Raw genomic sequence first — 11,045 nt, 5'->3', positions numbered from 1 at the left:
GGTGCAGATGATAAGGGTACCTGCCTCAAAATATGGCTGAGAGATATAACATGAGCACAGATTTGATGCTGGGAATCAGCCAGGTCCCCGACCTGGAGTTGCTCATAGAATCTGTGCCTTTTACAGAGTCAGAAACCCCTTGTATATCATTTATTGAATGCTCGGCACTGCTGTATGCATGTATCTCCCCATTGCTATTACCCTATTACAGGTAAGAAAACTGCTGGACAGAGAGAGGTTAAGTTACTTGCCCAAGGGCACACAGGTAATAATCAACAGAACTGGGATTCAAACCCAAGCATCTTGACTTCAGAATTTGTGCTATTAACTACTTGGCTGTGATGCCTGTTGGTCTAACCAACTGTACATATTTGTGGGATGGACATATGATGATGGACAGATGAATATGAGTGAGTCCCTGTGTTAGACAGCTTTTTCACTTCTTTGACAAAAGACCTGATAAGAACAATTTTTGAGGAGGATTAGTTTACTTGGGGGCTCATGGTTTCAGAGTTCTCAATCCTTAGACAGCTGGCCCCATTCCCTGGGAGTCTAAGTGAGACTGGATATCAGGGCGGAAGTGTTTCAGAGGGAAACAGCTCAAGACGTCACACCAGGAAGCAGAGAGGGCAACTCCACTTACAGATACAAAATATATACCCCAAAGGCATGCCCCCGATGGCCCACCTCTTCCAGCCATACCCAACCGGCCTTCAGTTACCTCTCAGTTAATCCCTATGAGAGGATTAATTCACAGATTGGGTTCAGGCTCTCCTGAACCAATCATTTCCCCTCTAAGCCTTTTTGTATTGTCTCACACATGAACTATTTGGGGATACCTCACATCCAAACCATAAAGGTCCCCTCCACATACTAGAACAGAGAAGATTCCTGTCCTGGCCCTTACCCAGCTTCTGTGTGGAAGGTTTGGGAATACAAATTGAGAGCTGTCTCCCTAGCTCCATTCAGTTACAGCAGTGTGTTCTGGGCTTCAGGTTTACCTCGGTGGGAATTTTCCTGGGCTATAGGTATGGCCCAGCCTGCCATGCAGGTACACTGGGTTTTCTAGCATCACTTGGTCTCTAGGGAAAAGAATTATGCCATTGGACTCCACAGTTGACTTTGAAAATACGTATCCAGCTCCCCAGTCTGTTTAGGACTGGGCTGGTACTCTCAGGACCCTGTTTCTTTCCCTCTCCGCCGTCTGCCTCTTTGTCTCTATTGGCTCTGGTCAGTGTGTCTGGTTGGGACATTGCCTCCTGCCTGTAGCTGTAGCTATCAGCTCTCCAGGCCTGACTTCCTCACATTACTGGCAATGTGTACACATTCCCCAAAGTGCTGTGGTGTCTCCGAGGACATTACTGATTCTGGCAGGTTCCAGACAAGTGCCATTTCTTCCGCAAACTGTCTCTGGGAAATCCACTGGAGGTGGGGTAGGCCTGATGAATTCCTAGTGACCTTGAAAACTTTTCTATGTCATAACCATGAACAACGGGTGCCTTCTGAGGCCTATCAGGATGATAAGGGGCTGGAACAAGGCCTCAGTGATCTTGCTTCTCACACACCCCTGAGTCTTTGGAGGGAGGTACCAATGTTTCTATTTCCTGGCTTAGAAAGTCCTTCCCGAAGATAGTTCCCAAGATGGCCTGGGGTTAGGTAGCCTCTACTCATCTTTTAATGACGTTAGAGGACTCCTCTAATGATGTTAGAGGATGTTAGCCTTCCTCTTCCTCCTCCTGAAAGACCAAAGCACTCTGATAGTAGCCTGGGAGAAAGCCAGTGAGCACCACACTCACTATTTTACCCCTTGCTAGAATGCGTGGAAAGGAGGACAGGATGATGGCCAGGAGCACCTGTAAAACTCTCCCTTGACATTCAAAGACCTTAATGGCCTCTCTACAGAAAATCTCCCAATGGGGAATTCACCCAGTTCCACGCTGACCTTTATTCAAGCACAGTGCTAGGCTGGAAATAAAGGGAAGCCAGACCAGAGGCTCTGCAGCCCTCTCAGAACACAGTCAGGTGGATGCTGATGAGGACAGGGACTGCCAACTGGAGTTCCTTCAGAGGCGGGCATGCGTGGGGCTGCAGAGGCCCGTTGCTTCAGTCAGAGATGAAGATATTTTTAGGGATGAATCTGGGCCTTCCTTTTCTCCCTCCTTCTGATGCTAAGTAGCCATCTGCATCTCCCAGACAACCTCACAGGCAGCATTCTAGAAAAGCAGGCTATGGAAGTGGTTGTGATTATATATAGAACCCAGAGCTGCTACATCAGGAGGTTGAATTTGCCTGGTGTACCAAGAGTGAGAAAGGCTGTGGGAGACCCAGAACCCACTCACTTCCTCTGGGACCCTCGCAAGTGCCTCCTTATGTCTGAGCCTCCATTCATTCATTCAGTCTAACAAGGGGTTAGATAATATTTCTTCTAAGGGTCACCCTTACATTGTGTAATCTTTCCTTTGAAGAACTGAGTTGTATAAACTTCCAGAAAATTCCAGTCCAGCAGGACATTCACTGATCCTAATCATTTTGAGGTTTGACATCTTCAACCCACTCCTCTCCTCCTTCTCTCCTTTGGTCAGCAATGTTGGTTTGTATGAGGTGACAAGAGGCTCTGAGCCAAGAAGCCCCAAGGTGTGTCTCCCTCTATCCAGTGAGCTCCCCTCAGTTCCCAGCTTGTCATATATCTGAGGAAAACCACAGCTCCCAGACTAAGCTAGCGAGGGTCTTTCTCATTTGAGTTCCTGAGATAAAGATTGGGAGTCGGGGAGAGGAGGCAGAGTCCTGGGAATGCACTGGTGAGTTCTCATTTTTAAGCTGCTAGAACTTCTGTACTGAGTAATGCTATCTCTGTTAAAAACTTCATTGGCCCACAGTGTTCCTGAAATAATGACAAATTTGTTTTAATCTGAAGGGAAAGCATTGTGCTGTAGATAAGGCAATGGGAATTATTTTAAAAATTGAACAATAAATAACACAATAATACAGTTCCCATAGCATCATGTGCTTCTGGTTATTCATCTGCTGCCTTATAAGTTACAGGAGTAACTTATAAGGAACCACATCTAGAATTTGTTAAATGAATGAATGATCGTCTACATTCCCATCCCCAACTTGGGTGTCTCAGGTCCAGGTCAATAGCAACAGGTCTTTTCCAGTGAAGTCAAGCTGTAAACAGAGATAAAGGTGTTTCCTAAAGCTCCTCACTGTCTTGAGTTTGCTATACCACTCTGCAAATAAGATAGGGCCAGGCCAGCCATGTCTCCTTTCCCTTACAACAGCCCTGAGCTCAAAAGAATGCTTGAATGGACTGGCAGTGGTCAGGCTAGAGCAGTTCTTTCAGGAACAGACCTGACCTATCTAGTGCCCTACAGACATAGCTATAGAGGTTCAAGACACAATGGTTAGGCCACTCATAGTTATGCCAATTCCGGAATCAGATAGATCTGGGCTCAAATTCACTTACTAACCATGATAAGTTGCTTTACCTCATTGATCTCTGTTTCCACATCTGTGAAACAGGATGATAATAGAAATGTATTCCTGTAGATCCAGGCTCAAATGAGATCATGTGTAGGGGACAACCCATCAACTGATGTCACAGGCAGAGTTTCATCAGATGGAATACTGCCCCTCTGAGTTGGTGCTGATTGAGCTGTGCAAACTAAGTGGGAACAGCTTTTGGGAAAAAATCATCTGAATGATGTTGATTAAATTCTGAGGATGCTAAGGGAGGTGTCAGGTCGAGCAACACCTGGGAGTATCCAAAAGGCCAGGAGTAGGATCAGATAGTAAAGAATAGAGAAAAAATAGGCCCCAGGTTTTGGGGGCAAACTGTTTTGTTTGCACTTTCCTGGCAAGGGAAAGTGGTCTTTCCTAAAGATGGCCTTGTGCTGGGAAATTCCAGCAGCCCGGAGCCATAGTACTCTTTGCTCATTACCTGAGCCTGCCTGTTTTCCTCCCTCTGGGTCATCTCAGTTCCAGGAACGTTTATGGATGCTTAGGTTGGGTAAAGCCCCATGATGGCACTGGGCCCCAGAGGTGAGTCGGCCATTGTATCTGCCCATGAGGATGCTGGGCTCATGATCACAGCTTCAGCAGTATGTTCCAGGTGTTTTGCAATACTTACACTGTTTAAAGTGCTTCCTGTCTCTTCCTAGACCCCATATTATTTACACTATTTTTTGTCAAGGTTTTTCTTTGGAGGTGTGGTGTGGTCTTTGGGCAACAGGGAAAGGTGGGCAGGGCAGAGACTAAAGTGACACCCAAGAAAGAAGGTGTTTAGGTAATTCGACCGAGGTAACACAGATGGTCTGTACCTCTACCTGTCTTCCTACAAGTTATATCCAAATTAAGGCTAGTTCGAATGAAGGCCTATTAACTAGCAGAGCAGTTTGCTGATGCTTGGGGTGGTCACCAATCAACGCAAGGAAGGAGATTGACAGGGTGTACACAGTACAGGAAGTCCTATACTGCTCCCTCATGTCCAAAAGGGGACAGTGAGTCGCTTTCCAGCTGCCTAGGCCAAGGACCTTGAGGCTCAGTCCTTGCCTCTCCCTTGACACTATAATACCAACACCTGGGTTTTCATCTTGCAGCACTACCGCACCCTGCTCCCATCAGCCCTAGTCTGGTCTCAGACCTGCGCTGGTCAGGGTGGGAGAGCCTGGCCGCTCCTTGTGCTCTGGGCCGGGCTTCGGCCCACGTGCGCCAGCGGCAGCAGTGGTGACAGCCGGCCCCATGAGGGCGGGGTGGGCGCGGGGGTGGACTCCGCGCCGCACTGCCATTGGCCGTGCACCTCGGCTTGGAGGCGGGGCCTCGCCCCCGGATGCCCTGTCATTGGCCGCCCCGCCAATGGGGGCGTTTCCCAGTCGGTACAGCCGCACAGCGCAGAACTGCAGGCGCCCGGCCGGCTAAGCCTGCGCGCGGCCGCCTCGCTAGCTCTCGGCTCCGCAGGCGGCCCCCAGGTCCCGACCGCTGTGCCCACAGCCTGAGGAGGAAGCAGGAGCTGACCCGAGACCAGGCTCTCCAGGAGTCTTTCGGTAAGTCGGAGGCGGCGTGAGCCTCGGGCGGGCGGGTGAGGGTGGGAGCTGTGCCAGCTCTGTCTGGACTCTGAGCCCTGCCCTGCGCCCGGGAGGGTCAGGTGCGGCCGCGGCATCCCGGGTCTCAAACCCACCCGGCGAAACGCGCAGCTAGCAGGTGGCACTGTCGATGGAGCCCAAGGCGTCCCTGGTCAAGTCTCAGACCCAATTAGAACGTAATAGAAACCTCCTACTGGTACTCCGAGCTGTCTCTTACTCCTCTCTCCAACACCCAAACCCTGCGATTCTAATCCTAGAAAATCCTAAACGTTAGAGTGTGGTGGGCGCTACTCGCCGGCAGTGCCATCTGTCATTCAGCAGATCATTCCCAAACTTAGCTTCCTAGGATTTGGGTTTCGCGCCCCTCCTTTCGGCTCTTCACTGGGCGCCCCCCCGCCCCCATTCCTCTGCCTCCTTTATAACAGGAAGTTAAGTTGGGCCAAATGTCAGTGGCGAGGCCGGCTGCGGACTGGGACCCGAGCTAGGGCCGGGTCCGCGGCACTGCCCTCTAGGCATCTCATGCCCCCAGCAGTCCACTTTCACCGCAGGCCCAGGAGCACCCGGGTCCGGGCGTCCCGGCGCCCGCTCTGTGGTTATCTGACAGGCCCTTAGGAAAAGTGGGGTCTTGCTCGGAAGCCCCTACCGCGGTTGTCTCGGTTGCCAGTCGGAGCAAGTGGGGTTAACTTTATTCCGGGTCAGCCTCATCTGTCAGAGCTGGGAACGGCTTTTACTGGATAGGGAAGAGGCGTGTTGAAACCAGAGTAAACGTGTGTCTCCTTCCACATTGTTTGTCCTGGAGCCTGGGTTCTTAAAGCAGAAAGAGCTTTCGTTTGTAAGCCCATAGGACCTATGGGACCTATGGCCAGCGGTGTGCTGGCCCTCTTGCTGACAGTCTGGTCGGCTCATTACAGTCTTCAGTGGTTTGGGTGAAGGATGAAGTCACTAACCAGCCCCCTTGTGGGCAGATCCTACGGGGGCGGGGGGGGGGGGGGGGGAAGCCAAGCGATCAGTTGGCCCTCCACATTTGCCTATCTGGATTCCCTGGCACCAGTGCCCTCTGTGCCGGTTTCTTCTGCAGGGGCAGAGGACCCAACAAGTGGGCCTTGAGTCCCCAGGACAGCTCAAACTGATGTTCTGGAGACTTTAATTGCAGTAAGAACTAGCCTTTTTCAGGCAGAGGGAAGATGGATTTATTAAGCACCTCCTGGGCAGCAGGTCCTGTTCCTGGGGCATTTGTGCAGCTGATTTCATGGTTATTCTCCAAAATGTCTGAGTGTTGCCCCCCACCCCCAACCCATTTTAGAGATGGGGAAAGAGAAAGTGTCTGAGCGAGGTCATGGCTCTGTCCATGCTAAGTCCAGGGCCTTTTCTGCTACCTGTAGGCTATGCATGCAACTGTGGCTCCCCTGAGGCTGACTGAAGCTTCCTGGCCTCCAGAGGCTTCTGTCCACCAGGATTTCAGGAGATATTTCTTTAGAAAAACACTTGGACTGACCCAGGTCAGCCCATGTTGTTCAGCCTGCAAACCCGTTGCTTGCCCTGTCCTCTGGTCACGGGTGATGGATAGTGCTGGCCATGATGTGATAAGGAGGGATTGACTGCTGATGTCGGGGCACTGTCCCCCCCCCCCCCCCCGGTGGCAAGGGGACCACCAAAAAAAATGACTTCATGAGGTCATTGACTTGACCTCAACTTTGAGAGCTGACTTTTCCATTCATCTGGAAGGATTGTTTTAGGTGAAATAACCTTGACCTTAAGACAGATTCTTCAGTTTTATGAATTTTCTTTTCATTTTCTTTCCTTCTCTCCTCTTTTTCTTTCTTCTTTGGAGGGGGAAGGCAGGTGTTGAGTATGCCAGTTGTGGTCGTGGGCTGATTGAAATTCAGTTTGACATACCTTTATGAAAATATGCATCACTTTTATCTCTGCCCACTTTCTTCTTTGGGCCTAGGACTTTGACTTTCTGTTCATCCCTTCTTCCAAAATAAAATCGCTATTTGCTGGAAAATCAATTATACTTTAGTACAAATTCGCTTAAGGACTATGACTGGTTGTGGCTGTGAAGTTCCATTCCCAGGAGCTGCAAGGAGCATCCAGGTAATCCCCATTCCTTTTTGCCTATGATTGGGGTGTATCTCTATTCTCTCTGCCAATGCTCATACCCCAGCCTGGGCTTGCTTTCCAGCCGTGGGCTTGCTCCCTTCTCTCCCCTCTGCTGAAAAATAGAGGTCCTGCTTTCTTGGTGTAGAGGCTTGGCCAAAGAATTGGTCTAAACATTGCTGAACATCGTTAGCTCTCAGAGGACTAACAGTCTCTGTTCTTTAAAGAGCCAGGGAAGAGAATACTGTTCATCATGCTGTGACATTTCATTCTTTGTATGATTAGAGCCCTGCATTAGCCCTCTGAAGAAGTAGATGGGGCTGTTCCCATTTTACAGACCAGGAAACTGAGACCCAGAAACGTTGCCACTTGCCCCCCCTAAACAGCTAGTAAGATAAGATTCCAACCTTGGTCTGTTGTGGGGAGGGATAAAAATACTAGGGAAGCAGGAAAACCTTGTTGCTATCCTCTGAACTCTGGAGCTTGGCATGGAGAATTCCTCTGCTGGACTGACTACTCCCTACCTTATATTGTAATTAAGTGTGAACACATCTTCTCACCCCACTATAAAATGGTATTTAAAACCCTCATAAACTTGGCAGATTTATTTTCTGGTTTTCTCAAGTCCTTCTTGCTCTGTATTTTCATAGCCTTTCACACTGGTCTCTTTTAGGGCATCTACCATGATGTGTTACAGTCCTGTATTAAAAAAATATTATGAACATTTTCAAACACTTAAAACTTGAATAGTCTAATGAGACCCATATACTCATTACCCAGCTTTATTAGTCATCAAGATTGTCAGATTATGCTAGTTTAATGTCTTTTTCCTTTCCCTCTGTTCTTTCTTCCTGAAGTATTTTAAAGCAAATCTCTGATGTCATGTCATTTTGCACCTATATAATCCAGTACTTTTTGAAAAAGAATCTTTTCTTGCAAAGACACACTGTCATTACTGCACAAAACAAAATCAACAATATTTCTTTGGTATCACCTGTCTTATTTGGATATTCTTCATTGCCAGAAATGATCTTTATAGCTGGTTTATTGGAGTCAGGAGCCAGTGTGCATGCTGCATTTGGCTGTTAGTCCTTTCATGCCTGTTTTAATCAGGAGAAGTTCCACTGTGTTTTAAGGGCCTGTCTCCACTCCCAGAGCACAGCAAGCCCCTTGAGACTGGAGTCCTCTTCTGTGCCATGCTAGATCCACAGAGTGAAGTCCTGTGGGTGGGACCTGGCAGAGACTCAGTGGGCATCTGTCCAGTTGTATCATGGCCACTCAAGAAGCGTGTTTGGAATGAATGAACCCTGTTGGGGTTGTGTGACTGCTATGCATGTATTTGGATAAGAGGTTTAAAAAAAAATTGACTTGCTCCCATGTGGCTGTTTTCTCAGCAAGCATCAGTCTATAGACATCCTGAAGCAGTAGCTTGCCCTTGCTGACTGGTTTGTGGAGGGGAGCTCAGACAGCCCCATCAGTGCCCTGATAGCAGCTGGTCTCTGCAGATCAAAGGTGGGCTGATGGGACTGAGGTCGTTTTTACCCAAACTTTGAACTCTGCCACAGTCATGACTATGCTATGACCCAGCTCCTTGGTGCTGGGCTTGGTGAAAAACAACACATAGCTTTTCCTCCTTCTCTGAGCAGTGCTTTTCTTCCCTGTACCTTCTAGAGCTTTCTTGAACCTGCTTCACACTTGGGTGAGTTATGGAGCATTTCTCCAATCACCATTCATCTGCAAATGTGGAGGGGGCAGGGCACCACAGAAAATAAACATGTATGGCCTGTTAGCTCTCCTCTGAATTTTTTCTGTAGAGATGGTGTCACCCCTGGCACCTCGCAGGAGACCTGAGGCTCAGGAGGGAGGGAAAGGATGCATCTGCCGTTCTTGACAATGCACTTCAGTCAGGCATCTCCTTCTGGGTTCTGGTGCTTTGGGACATGTCTTCTTATCCCACCCCCACCCCGTTGAGGCACCCCTCTGCAACAGCCCTCAAAATGAAGAGCTAAATTTTTGTTTGATTTTGTTTCCTGTTGATTTTTTTTTTTAACTCAGTCTTTTCCAGCAGGAAGAAATATAACAAAATTTTAAGCCTCTCTCTGAATGGCAGTGCCAGGGTTGATTTTTCCCCTTTATTGTTCATTTCTCAGTATTTTTTCCAAAATTTTCAGAGTAGAAATTTTCATAATGAAAAATATTCAAAATATTCAAATATTCAAAAATTTTTTTCTCCTCAAAAACAGGACTCCAACTGATTTGGAGTGAATAGACATAATTATACATGTATTTGGTGTAGCTATATATGTAAAACCACAGGGCTATTGGGATTTTGATATTTGCTTGGATCATTATTTTGAAGAACATCCTTGATCTTGCCAAAAGTTAGGAAATAAAGGAAGCTGGGACACAGGAGATAGAAAAATGTGAAAGACACCATGAAACTCACCCTCCCTCCCATTGCGCTTCCTCCCTTTCCTTCCTGAGAATATCATTTTGCTGTTCTGCAAAGGAGAGCTTTCTAATGTTAGGCTCTCTGTTTTGATTTTCTTATTCCAGGAGGTTGAGCCATCAGCTGAGATAAAATGACACAGTGTGTTAGGAAAAGCAGGCAGGGCCGAGCTGCTGGCTCCAGGGACCATCTTGTTCTCTTGGGAAAATGCCTGATGGCTAAACACCCTGCTCAGCTCACTCCGGTGCCCTGGCCCTCCCTCCTCCACTTCTGTTTTCCTCCCTGCACCCTCCCCAAATGTGGAAAGCATGGCTGGTTGGGGCTGATAAGGCTCCTCTTTCTAGAGCATTGATCATCTTGTCTCAGAATTCAGTGCTGGTGGGAGTGATAGGTGACATGGGCCCTTAAGTCACAAAGCCTTACTGTAGGATTGGACCCACCGTGGGTCTGATTCTAAGGGTCTTTCAAGGAATATCCATCTCTGCATCCCAAATACAGTCTTTGGTGGTGGCCATGTGTGGCATGGTTTCTTCAATGTGCTTGCTCTGCACCTGCCCATGCCTCCAAATATGACTGTTTTTATCACAGGAAATGTGCTTCTGTCTCGGTGGGGCCTGGCAGGCAGCCGTGTATATTGGATAGCGTTGTGTTTCTAGGTTAGAATTGTTAGGGTGTTCTCTATTTGTCTCTCTCCCCTGAGGTCAGGGTCATTTCCCTGCTTTCCTCTCCACCCCAAATCTCCACTTCCCAGCAGCTCTCTGGATACCTCGCAATACCTGCATTTCACCAAGGCTTGCTCAGATTTCTTTTGGGGGAACAGAGGTAAGGGTGGACCCAAGAACAGGTACTGTTTCCAGCTGGTTTGCGACTCAGGTTTCTCTCCTTCCCTGAGCAATGGGGGACATCCATTGCAATTGCCCTTTGTGCTGGCAGCAGGAGGAGGGTCACAGAAGTTGGACAGGGGCTACTGGTGTCCCTGAGCTGCTGCAACAGCAGGTTTGTGGGACGTTTGTGGCCCAAGCTCCTGACGCACCCTTTTCAGAAGCCTAGCACATGCCAGAGACAGGAGCAGGTCTGAGAACACCCCGTGCTGACCTTGCCACCATAGCATCCACATGCTGAGGTGCCTCTCAGACCCTGAATGACTGACGTTGGCCGCTTATCAGAGTACTGACTGTATTTGGCAATAACTTGTGAGATCTCAGCATATTGCTAAGAGCTGGGGAAATGGGGTGTAGGGAAGGTTGGAGAGGTGCCTGGAGAACAAGTCAGTTGGACCTTTTGGTTACTAAAGAAAGCTGCTCCTGGAGCAGAGTGGGCCCAGGGTCTGTGGGGCAGTCTGTCTGCAGACCCCTCTGTTGGACGCCTGTTCATCCCAGGGGAGAAGAATGGTAGGTGGAGGTGCCACAGGCAGT

General features: G+C 48.7%; 1 protein-coding gene across 17 annotated transcripts in view; it reads left to right on the top strand.

Annotated features, from left to right (window-relative positions):
- Positions 1 to 4,878: 4,878 nt before the first annotated feature.
- Positions 4,879 to 11,045, top strand: part of MICAL2 (microtubule associated monooxygenase, calponin and LIM domain containing 2) — a 207,883-nt gene continuing 201,716 nt past the window's right edge. For 11 of the 17 annotated variants that reach the window (XM_079102662.1, XM_079102658.1, XM_079102661.1 and 8 more), the window contains exon 1: positions 4,880 to 5,042. The gene's annotated coding sequence lies outside the window, so the exon portion shown is untranslated. Of the gene's footprint in view, positions 5,043 to 11,045 lie in introns of all 17 variants that reach the window. The other 6 variants (XM_079102657.1, XM_079102656.1, XM_079102660.1 and 3 more) reach the window with 3 other exon arrangements.

The sequence above is a fragment of the Sciurus vulgaris genome, assembly GCF_902686455.1.
Source record: "Sciurus vulgaris genome assembly, chromosome: 11".
NCBI lineage: Eukaryota > Metazoa > Chordata > Mammalia > Rodentia > Sciuridae > Sciurus > Sciurus vulgaris.
Note: the sequence above shows the minus strand (reverse complement) of the source record. Positions and strands in the feature narration are given on the sequence as shown.